Raw genomic sequence first — 12362 nt, 5'->3', positions numbered from 1 at the left:
CCAAAGAGGGGAATGTGTTGTGAAACAGTGTGATACTTATCTATCATCCTATTTAAGATAGCAAACGTTATCAAACTGCAGAGAATTCTGATACAGCGTAGCACATCACAAAAACCATACTCCCCTCCGTGGACTCTGTCTACATTTCTCACTGCCTCGGTAAAGCAGCCAGCATGATCAAAGAACTCTACTGCCCCAGATATACTCTCTTCTCCCCCTTCCATTGGGGAGGAGATTCAAAAACTTGAGAAAAAGTACTACCTGTATCAGACTAGACATTTTTTATCCTGCATAATAAAACTATTGAACACACTTTTTTGTACAATAAGTAGGATGCTTGACCTCACAATCAACCTTGTTATGGCCTTACAACTTATTGTCTGCTTGTACTGCACTATATTCTCCATTCTCTTACTGCTTTACCCATTTTCTACAGTCTGCTGAAGTGATGAAATGATTTGGTTGACCATGGATGTTGTGTCCCAGCTGTCGATGTGATAGGCAAGCCAGGGCAGTACGATATGGAGAGCAATTGTTGCCCATGTAGCAAGTTCTCCCTCTCCATGCATTTTATGAATCCAAAGGAATGGCAGAGATTGATATAGGTTACCAATCAGCATTGAATTCAATGTAGGACTGCCTTAGGGACTCCAGCTGTGGACTTTTCCTCAGGATTTACTCCCGAAGCCTTCCCCATGAGTGAGTATAGCCACAAGACAGCGGCGGCTTAAGATCAGAGTTTTCCTTCTAGATGAGTTGCCAACCATGGCTGACGAGCCCCATCTGCCCAAAGTGACTGGTTTTAAGGTGCCTGTATCTTGCCTTTGCCCCTTCTCTTGCCAGTAGGAACTTTTCCGCTGGAGTTAGTAGCTAAGCCATATATGAAGGCTCATGGCTGGACTTGGTTGTCAGAGGCTATTTGACATGCACACCATTGGGAGCATTTAATGAGTAATGGGAGCTTATCCCCATTACCATCCATGGTTATAATAATCTTGATCATGAAAGACAAGTTCATTCTACTATACTTTGGACTTGTGACAATAATAAACCTATTTACAGTTTGCTTTCTGTTACGTACCCCGTAACTGGGTTGCCAAACCAGCAGAAATGGATCACTCAGTTGGAGTTTGAATTACTGGAACTAAGAAAGTTTTATTAAAGAAATAAGCAACACAGTACTCTAATTGTAAGGATATAAATGCAACAGGTTAGCACTGAATAAACACACATGTACACAGAACTAGGATAATAGGATCAATCAAGCTCTATCACAGTCTAGGGGTAAAATGTTCAATCACAAGTGACAGAGTTCAGTTCGCAGCAAGAGAGAGAGAGAGAGAGAATGAATATGAATGAGAATGCTGATATTGAAAATCACAGACCGTTGATATTTCTTGCAGTTAGCTTTCGGGCGAGCCCTTTGTAATGTCTTCTGAGGTCACCGACTGTGACCCCTCCGTTTTCAGATATGATTGTTCCTCTGTGGTGAACCCGGCACCCAGGCAAGGGTGGACATACACACCAGGTTCTCGCCGACCGAATCTTTCCACCCTGTGTGTCTATGGCTGGTCCCGTGACCGGCGCTCAAAAACTCCCACCGACTTGTGGGGGCGCACCGCTTCCAGGGTCTCGATACCTGGTGGTGTCGTGAGTGGTGTCTCATGTGGTGTCTCTTGCCTTAGCGAACCCGTCCCTTTTTATCCCCCTGTTGGGGTATCGCCTGTCCATCACTTCAAACAGTTCAGGTTCAAAGCAAACCAGTCTTGACAATACCCAGACCAGTGTCTCCTTCTGTTAATCTCTCTCGTCTCTTCATTAACATTTCCAAATGCTGCTCCATTGTCTTACTTATCTCTCTCTTGAAGACAGGTGGCAGATCAACTGTTGATCCCACTGGTGATAGCACAGGACAGTCAACATCTTAGTCTATGTGTACTTTCGTCACACCCCTCTCCTTTAAGGATTTTTACCGGGGTAAAAATTATAAGCATGAATACATTATTAGATACACACAAATATACATCTTCATCAGCTATTTGGCTAATACAGAGAATTTTAAGTTGTCAACACCTTGACAGGTTGTCAGCAATCACATTTTCCGTTCCTTTTATATGTGTAATTTTAATAATCCTTTAAACCAGGCTCCATCTTAGCAAACTTCATAGTGGCCGAAAACACTGATGAATGGTGATCAGTGTAACCTCTCATTGGGTTTCGTCCTGGACCACGATAACAAGGGTCGTCCCATCCCGACTTAGTTTTCTTTCGCAAGGGCTTAGTAGGAGGGGGAGGGGTAGTACCCGCAAAGTTATTGCAAAACTTCCTACAGTACCCCACCATCTCCAAGAGCCTTCTGAGGGCCCTCTTGTCTGTTGGGGTTGGGATGTCAGAGATAGCCCGCACCTTAGCTTGCATCGCTGCCAGCTGCCCCTGTGTTACCACAATTCCCAGATAAGTGACCTTCGCGTGGCCGAACTCATTTTTTTCAAGGTTCACTATCAAGCTGGCTTCAGACAGCCATATTACATCGCCAATATACACTTTTGTGTTCTTTAGCCCTTTCGTCACTGAATTACTCATTCTATAGGGGTGTTGCTCACTAGGCTAACCTAGCGTAACAAACACCACCCAACGTCCCAGTTTTTTGCATCGCCTCGGGACAATCAAACACACGTGTGCGAGCTGTTTAATTAACTCTCCTAAAGGGTCGCTTTGTTCAGGGATTCAGGGAGAGACCTTATCAGCAGAGTTGGCCAAAACAATAGCCTTCTCCCATCTGGTCGGTACCATACTCATCTTTTCAAAATGGTTTTTCCCCTTATCAGGTGGCACCCTAGTTTCATTGATTTCCGCGCTGACACCGCCTAGGTTTGTTAGCATATCAAAAGCCTGTGACCGTCTCAGTTCGCGTCTGCAATAATCAATAACATCCTTCCTCCTGTGCAGCCAGAAAAACTCTCTCATGGCTTCGCCGATTGTTTCCTTCAGCACCTCAAAATGTCCACCAAGGGGTACTTTGTGGGCCAGGTTAAAAATCTCATCCCCATAACTCTTTTGCACCACCCTCCATTCCTCATCTGCGGTATTTGGTCTCCCTTTCTTCCTTAGCACACCCTCCTCCACACAATAGCCTACTGGCTCTCTTTTTAATCCTGCTTCAGAGAGAGCTGTTTCCTCATCTTGCTCCTGTACCTGTATAAAGTCCTTCTTTACTGATAAATCTACCTTAATTTCCCCACTTCCTCCTGTTTCATTACGCTCCTTCTTTTCACTTTCTACCCCCTCCTTGTACAAGGCTGGTAGAAACGTCTCAGCAGTCTCTCTGGACATACAGCGAGTCACTGCGCAAACAGGATGAACCTGTGAGTCCATGGGCGGGGCCTCAATGCTGGCAGGCTGACCTGTCAACCTCACTGCCGAGAACACAATTCCCCCGGCGAGGTCATTACCGAGCAAGACTTCCACGCCTTTCATCGGTAATTCGGGCCTCACCCCGATCGTGACTAGTCCAGAGACCAAGTTGCTTTGTAGGTGTATCTGGTGCAAAGGGACTGCTTTTGTCCCTTTCCCAATACCCTTGACCCTGACCTCCCCAGTCTGGGTCTCTGAACTAAACTCTAACACACTCTTCAATATCAATGACTGACACGCTCCCGTATCTCTCCAGATCCGCACTGGAACTGGGTTTAACCCCTCCTTCACCGACACCAATCCGGCCGAGATAAACCTCTCGCGCCCTTCCTGAACTTTGGCAGACCTTTCCTCTCCTAGCGGTTCGTTTACCTGCTCGATACAGCCAGTCGAAATCGCCGTTTTTCCTTTCCCCGTCTCCTTCTTTGGGGCAAAGCACTTGGACGCAAAGTGTCCGACTTTCCCACAATTATAACAGACGACCCCAGGAGACTTCCTACCAGACTGCTCCTGGTCTACCTTATCCTTTTCACTAGTCCCCGGCTTACTTACTGACTTTTCTGGCGGACTCTCCCCGCCGTCCTGACTACCCTTCTGGTAGCCTTTACTCGGGGCAAACTTCACTTTATGCGTCAACGCGTACTCATCCGCTAACTTAGCAGTTGCGGCTAACGTGGCTGCCTCTTTCTCATCTAGGTAGGGTCTCATACCATTAGGGACACAACCTTTAAACTGCTCAATCAGGATCAGCTGTAGCAGTCTGTCATAATCCCCATTTACCCCCTTCGAGGCGCACCAACGCTCACAATATGTCTGCATCTCACGGGCAAACTCTAAATACGTGCAGTCCCACTGCTTCCTCGCATTCCGGAACCTCTGCCGGTATGCCTCCGGGACCAACTCATAAATCCTGAGGATGGCCTCTTTCACCACCTCATACCTCTGGGCATCTTCCGCGGACAAAGCTGAGTAAGCTTGTTGGGCTTTTCCTTTAAGTACACTCTGAAGCAAAACAGCCCACTTATCCCTCGGCCAGTCCTGACTTGCAGCAACTTCTTCGAAATGGAGAAAGTACCGATCCACATCGGTATCGTCAGATGGGGGAACCAGCCTAACCTCCTGGGTCACCCTGAACCCTCCACCTTGGTTCAGCATGGGTCCCTGTTCTGCCCTTATCTTTAACCTTTCCAGCTCGAATTCCCTTTCCCTCTGTTTCTCCTCTCGCTCCAACTGCCTCTCTTTCTCTCTCTCCTGCCATTCTAACTGTGTTCTAGCTGCCGTACCCGGAACTCGTGCTCGAGTCTGTTTTTCAAGCTGCACCTGTACTGCGTCTCCACTAGGTTTTCCAATAGATATTACCTCCAGCTCCCCTTGGGGAAACACACCTGTAGATACATAGTGCTGTATGATGGCTCTGTGCATCTCCTCTCTTTTCATTGTCGACCTCCCCTTAACAAGATTCAACCGTTTGGCCACAGCTGCCAATTCCGCTTTCCTGGCATCCTCTAATGCCTCCAAGGTCGGCGCCTTTAGAAATTCCTCAATCTCCATTTCTGCTGTTTGCCTTTTCTTTCTTTCGGGAATTTTAACCCAATCAATTTACCCCATCCCAAATTTAGCGTTCAAAATCGCGGACGAGAACCCCACTTATGTTACGTACCCCGTAGCTGGGTTGCCAAACCAGCAGAAATGGACCACTCAGTTGGAGTCTGGATTACTGGAACTAAGGAAGTTTTATTAAAGAAATAAGCAACACAGTACTCTAATAGTAAGGATATAAATGCAACAGGTTAGCACTGAATAAACACACATGTACACAGAACTAGGATAATAGGATCAATCAAGCTCTATCGCAGTCTAGGAGTAAAATGTTCAATCACAAGTGACAGAGTTCAGTTTAGTTCAGTTGGCAGCAATCGTTGTTGTGCCGTTGAAGAGAGAGAGAGAGAGAGAGCGAATGCTGATATTCAAAATCGGATTCAACAGACCTTTGATATTTCTCGCAGTTAGCTTTCGGGCGAGCCCTTTGTAATGTCTTCTGAGGTCACCGACTGTGACCCCTCCGTTTTCAGATACGATCGTTCCTCTGCGGTGAACCCGGCACCCAGGCAAGGGTGGACACACACACCAGGTTCCCGCCGACCGAATCTTTCCACCCTGTGTGTCTATGGCTGGTCCCGTGACCAGCGCTCAAAAACTCCCACCGACTTGTGGGGGCGCACTGCTTCCAGGGTCTCGATACCTGGTGGTGTCGTGAGTGGTGTCTCGTGTGGTGTCTCTTGCCTTAGCGAACCCGTCCCTTTTTATCCCCCTGTTGGGGTATCGCCTGTCCATCACTTCAAACAGTTCAGGTTCAAAGCAAACCAGTCTTGACAATACCCAGACCGGTGTCTCCTTCTGTTAATCTCTCTCGTCTCTTCATTAACATTTCCAAATGCTGCTCCATTGTCTTACTTATCTCTCTCCTGAAGACAGGTGGCAGATCAACTGTTGATCCCACTGGTGATATGACAGGACAGTCAACATCTTAGTCTATGTGTACTTTCGTCACATTTCATAAACTCAAAAATGAGGATGTTCACTAACGATTGGTGCACATTATCTAATTTCATCTGAAAATCTTATGTAAATGAACCAGTTCACACCTGCATGCAACATTCAGACATGGGATGGTAAGTATTCATATAGGAATATACGGGGTGTCCAGCGAGGAGCAGCACCTCTGGGGAATGGTCTTGTCATGTCAATTCTGGGGCAGCTCACTTACCTTTGGTCCCCGGTGAACACTCAGCTCTCACCTGTGGCTCCAAGTAGCTGTTTGCATGCGACAGCAGCCACACCCCAATGCACTGCTTCAGCAGGTGGACTAAATCAGGTGAGGATCGCCAGCAGCCTCGTACCCCAGGGAGACAGGGACATGCCTGTCCTAGCATGCGAAGTCAGCTCCGGCAGACCAGGTGGATGAGATGTACAGTGAGATCCAATGACCAGGAAGGCGGCTCTGTAATGCTCCGTGGAGAGCAAAGGGCATGACAAGGCACAGAAAACATGGACTCATCCACTGCCGCTAGGGAAGACTCCAGTTTGTGACATTTGTTTATGCCACTGGACCGGACTTCTGAGGTTGAGAGAGTGGAACTTCCCCAGTACAACAGCTTTTCCACTTTAAAAACTCCTGCACAGGTTTCATGTCATCATCGGACACGATGGACAAACATTTTATGTCTCTAAGGTATGATGAAGGTGATTGAAGAGTGGACAGAATTGGTATGTTGATCACAAAATGCTGACCATCATTGGGGAGGGTGTCTGCTGGTGACATTCCTTTGATGTACTGGAAATTGTGATGGTTGATCCACTCAGTACGGGCTTTGGGAGGGATTCTGTTGTACTTGCCCTGTCTTCTCCATGAAGCCAGGCACCTCATTACCATGTGAGGTAAAATCCTGAAGCCATAAAATGCAGATAGCTGCAAATAATACTGGAAAAAGATCAAAACAGGGACAGCTGCAATGTGAGTGTGGGGATGTGTCTGCTCCTAGCAATCAACAGATAAGAAATGGTTTGCAACACAATGGGGTAACTGCAGAAAGCACTGTAACCTTATAAGGCAGATAAAAATAATAGTTTTTCCAAATACATGGAAACATTGTCAGATTTGTCTGATCAATTTAAGAGAAAAAAACATGATTTATACTTATCGGTTTAATTTCAAGCTAAACTTTTTGCATATTTTTGGTGAAAACATTGCTGTTTTGAAATTGGAAATGAAATATCGCTCTGGGACCTTAGAAAGGAATTTTAGAGCTGATGACTTCAAATAATGGAGAAATTCAAAGTCAATGTAGAATTTATTATCAGAGTACATACTTGTGATCACATACAACCCTGAGATTCTTTTTCTGCAGGCATGTTTGTTGGCGATTAACCTCTCTCTACATTCACTACTTGTAGGATTAAATCCTGCTAAAGATCACTAGCAAGTTTACAGTCCACCCACCACCACATCATAAACACGAGGAAGTCTGCAGATGCTGGAAATCCAAAGCAACACACACAAAATGTTGGAGGAACTCAATTGTTCAGGCAGCATCCAAGGAAACATGTAAACAGTTCACGTTTCACACCCAGGCCCTTCTTCAGGACTGGCAAGGAAGGGGGTAGATGCCAAAATAAAAAGTTAGGGGAGGGGAAGGAGGCTGGTTGGAAGGTGATAGGTGAAGCCAGAGAAAGGTAAAGGGCTGGGGAAGTGTGACCTGTACAAAAAGGACGGGTTGCACTTGAATCACAGGGGGTCCAATATCCTGGCGGGGAGGGTTGCTAAGACTACTGAGGAGAGTTTAAACTAGAATTGTTGGGGGGTGGGAACTGAACTGAAGAGACTGGGGAAGAGGAGGTTGGCTCACAAATAGAGAAAGCTTGTAGACAGTGCGAGAAGGAGGATAGAGAAGGGACACGCTCAGACCGAAGGTTTGAGATGTGATTATTTTAACGCAAGGAATGTTGTGAACAAAGCGGATGAGCTTAGAGCGTGGATCAGTACTTGGAGATATGATGTGGTGGCCATTACAGAGACTTGGATGGCTCAGGGACGGGAATTGTTATTTCAAGTGCCAGGTTTTAGATGTTTCAGAAAGGACAGGGAGGGAGGCAAAAGAGGTGGGGGTGTGGCACTGTTGATTAGAGATAGTGTCACGGCTGCAGAAAAGGTGGACACCATGGAGGGATTGTCTACGGAGTCTCTGTGGGTGGAGGTTAGGAACAAGAAGGGGTCAATAACTGTACTGGGTGTTTTTTATAGGCCACCCGATAGTAACAGGGCTATCAAGGAGCAGACAGGGAAACAGATCCTGAAAAGGTGTAATAATAACAAAGTTGTCGTGATGAGAGATTTTAGTTTCCCAAATATCGATTGGCATCTCCCTAGAGCAAGGAGTTTAGATGGGGTGGAGTTTGTTAGGTGTGTTCAGGAAGGTTTCTTGACACAGTATGTAGATAAGCCTACAAGCGGAGAGGCTGTACTTGATCTGGTATTGGGAAATGAAACTGATCAGGTGTCAGATCTCTTAGTGGGAGAGCATTTTGGAGATAGTGATCATAATTCCATCTCCTTTACAATAGCATTGGAGAGAGATAGGAACAGTCAAGTTAGAAAAGTGTTTAATTGGAGTAAGGGGAATTATGAGGCTATCAGGCAGGAAATTGGAAGCTTAAATTGGAAACAGATTGGAAACATGGAAAAGTACGGAAGAAATGTGGCAAATGTTCAGGGGATATTTGTGTGGAGTTCTGCATAGGTTCATTCCAATGAGACAGAAGTTATGGTAGGGTACAGGAACTGTGGTGTACAAAAGCTGTAATAAATCTAGTCAAGAAGAAAAGAAAAGCTTACAAAAGGTTCAGGGAGCTGGGTAATGTTAGATATCTGGAAGATTATAAGGCTAATTAGGAAGGAGACTAAGAAGGAAATTAGGAGAGCCAGAAGGGACCATGAGAAGGCCTTGGCGGGTAGGATTAAGGAAAACCCTAAGGCATTTTACAAGTATGTGAAGAGCAAGAGGATAAGACACGAAAGAATAGAACCTATCAAGTGTGACAGTGGGAAAGTACGTATGGAACCAGAGGAAATAGCAGAGGTACTTAATGAATACTTTACTTCAGTATTCACTATACTCAACAGTATTGTGCTTGCTGTGGAGACCTTCAGGTTTCTGGGTGTCACAATCTCCCAGGACCTGAAGTGGACACCCAACATGGACACACTTATCAAAAAGGCTCAGCAGAGGTTGTATTTCCTACGTCAACTCAGGAAGTACAACCTGCCTCAGGAGCTGCTGAATCAATTCTATTCAGGAATAATCCATTCTGTTCTCGGTTCGTCCATCACTGTCTGGTTTGGATCAGCTACCAAACAAGACAAGAATGGACTCCAAAGAACTGTCAGGGCTGCGGAAAGGATTATTGGTGTGAAGCTGCCCTCGATCCAGGACTTATATGCATTTAGAGTCAGGAAGTGAGCAAGCAGCATCATTGTAGACCCATCACACCCTGGACATCACCTGTTTCAACTCCTTCCTTCTGGTAGGCGCTTTAGATCACTGTATGCCAGAACAGTGACAGTGCCAGAACAAGAACAGTTTCTTTCCGTATGCCATCAGTCTTATGAACACTTGAATTTTAGTCTATTATAAACCAAGTCCACCTGTACATACACAGGTATACCTCATTGTATATAGTTCACGGTTATTTGCACTATCGTTTTGTTTGCTTTTTGGTTCTGTACAGCGAGAGCTCAGGGAAATCGACATCAAATTCCCTGTATGTGTCCACATACTTGGCAATAATAAAGGATTCTGATTCCAATTCTGATACACTATGGAAAAGGATCTTGGTGATTGCAGCAGACTGAAAAGCTTGAGCATATAGATATTAAGAAAGAGGATGTGCTGGAACTTTTGGAAAGCATCAAGTTGGATAAGTCGCCGGGACCGGATGAGATGTACCCCAGGCTACTGTGGGAGGCGAGGGAGGAGATTGCTGATCTTTGCATCATCAGTGGGGACAGGAGAGGTTCCGGAGGATTGGAGGGTTGCGGATGTTGTTCCTTTATTCAAGAAAGAGAGTAGAGCTAGCCTAGGACATTATAGACCAGTGAGTCTTACCTCAGTGGCTGGTAAGTTGATGGAGAAGATCCTGAGAGGCAGGATTTATGAACATTTGGAGAGGTATAATATGATTAGGAATAGTCAGCATGGCTTTGTCAAGGGAAGGTTGTGCCTTACGAGCCTGATTGAATTTTTTGAGGATGTGACTAAACACATTGATAAAGGAAGAGCAGTAGATGTAGTGTATATGGATTTCAGCAAGGCATTTGATAAGGTACCCCATGCAAGGCTTATTGAAAAAGTAAGGAGGCATGGGATCCAAGGGTACATTGCTTTGTGGATCCAGAACTGGCTCGCCCACAGAAGGCAAAGAGTGGTTGTAGACAGGTCATATTCTGCGTGGAGGTCGGTCACCAGTGGAGTGCCTCAGGGATCTGTTCTGGGACCCTTAGTCTTCATGATTTTTATAAATGACCTGGATGAGGAAGTGGAGGGATGGGTTAGTAAGTTTTCTGATGACACAAAGGTTGGAGGTATTGTGGATATTGTGGAGGGCTGTCAGAGGTTACAGCAGGACATTGATAGGATGCAAAACTGGGCTGAGAAGTGGCAGATAAGTGTGAAGTGGTTCATTTTGGTAGGTCAAATATGATGGCAGAATATAGTATTAATGGTTAAGACTCTTGGCAGTGTGGAGGATCAGAGTGATCTTGGGGTCTAAGTCCAAAGGACGCTCAAAGCAGCTGCGCAGGTTGACTCTGTGGTTAAGAAGGTGTATGGTGCATTGGCCTTCATCAATCATGGAATTGAATTTAGGAGCCAAGAGGTAATGTTACAGCTATGTAGGACTCTGGTCAGACCCCACCTGGACTACTGTGCTCAGTTCTGGTCGCCTCACTACAGGAAGGATGTGGAAGCCATAGAAAGGGTGCAGAGGAAATTTACAAGAATGTTGCCTGGGTTGGGGAACATGCCTTATGAGAATAGGTTGAGTGAACTCGACCTTTTCTCCTTGGAGTGACGGCGGATGAGAGGTGACCTGATGGAGGTGTATAAGATGATGAGAGGCATTGATCATGTGGATAGTCAGAGGCTTTTTCCCAGGGCTGAGATGGTTGCCAGAAGAGGACACAGGTTTAAGGTGCTGGGGAGTAGGTACAGAGGAGATGTTAGGGTTATGCTTTTTACTCAGAGAGTGGTGAGTGCGTGGAATGGGCTGCTGGTGGAGGTGGATACGATAGGTGGATTCTTTTAAGAGACTTTTGGATAGGTACATAGAGCTTAGAAAAATAGAGGGCTATGGGTAAGCCTAGTAATTTCTAAGGTAGGGACATGTTCGGCACAACTTTGTGGGCCGAAGGGCCTGTATTGTGCTGTAGGTTTTCTATGTTTCTATGAATCTGATAGGAGAAAGGGAAGGAGGTGGCGAATGATAAGCAGGTGAAAAGGTGTAAAAGGCCAGAGTGGGAAGAGAGGAAGGGGAGGGAAAAAATCCTTTTACCGATAGGAGAAATCGATATTCATGCCTTTGGGTTGGAGGCTACCCAGACGGAATATAAGGTGTTGCTTCTCCAGCCTGAGGGTGGCCTCATCTTTGGCACAAGAGGGCTCCATGGCCCAACAATTTGGAATGAGAATGGGAATAAAAATGTTTGGCCGCCGGCAAGTTCCACTTTTAGCGGAGATGCTCAATGAAGCGGTCCTCCAATTTATGACCGGTCTCACCTATGCAGAGGAGGCCACATCAGGAGCACCGGACTCAATAGGTGACCCCAGTAGACTCACAGGTTAAGTGTTGCCTCACCTGGAAGGATTGTTTGGGACACTGAATGAAGGGAGGAGATGAATGGGCAAATGTAGAAGTTAGGCCACTTGCAGGGATAAGTGCTGGGAGGGACGCATGGAGAAGGGAATCGTGGTGATCCCTGCAGAATGTGGAGGGAGGAAGGGAGGTGGGATCCCTTTGGAGATGGCAGAAATTGCAGAGGATGATATGTTGGATGTGAAGGCTCGTAGGGTAAGGAAAGAGGAGATGAGGGTGAGGACAGCATCAATAGTGGAGGAAGGGAAGCCCTATTCTGAAGGAAGATATCTCTGATGCCCTGGAAAGGAAAGCTGCAGCTTGGAACAGATGTGGTGGAGGTGAAGGAGATGAGAAAAGGGAATAGCAGTTTTATGGGAATAGGGTAGGAAGAGATAAACATGGGAATTGTGGCTTATAAAATGTCGGTTGACAGTTTGTCTCCAGAGGTGGAGACGGAGATTGAGAAAGGGGAGGGAGGTGTCAAAATGGACTGAGTGAATTTAAGGGCAGGGTGGAAGCTAGAGGCAAATACAAAAACA

At 46.0% G+C, this 12362-nt stretch overlaps 1 protein-coding gene across 4 annotated transcripts in view; it reads left to right on the top strand.

Moving 5' to 3' along the window:
- The window catches only part of LOC134354630 (regulator of G-protein signaling protein-like), a 182983-nt gene that overhangs the window by 160213 nt on the left and 10408 nt on the right, over nt 1-12362 (top strand). The gene's annotated exons all lie outside the window — the stretch shown is intronic.

Source organism: Mobula hypostoma, chromosome 12 (assembly GCF_963921235.1).
Source record: "Mobula hypostoma chromosome 12, sMobHyp1.1, whole genome shotgun sequence".
NCBI lineage: Eukaryota > Metazoa > Chordata > Chondrichthyes > Myliobatiformes > Myliobatidae > Mobula > Mobula hypostoma.
Note: the sequence above shows the minus strand (reverse complement) of the source record. Positions and strands in the feature narration are given on the sequence as shown.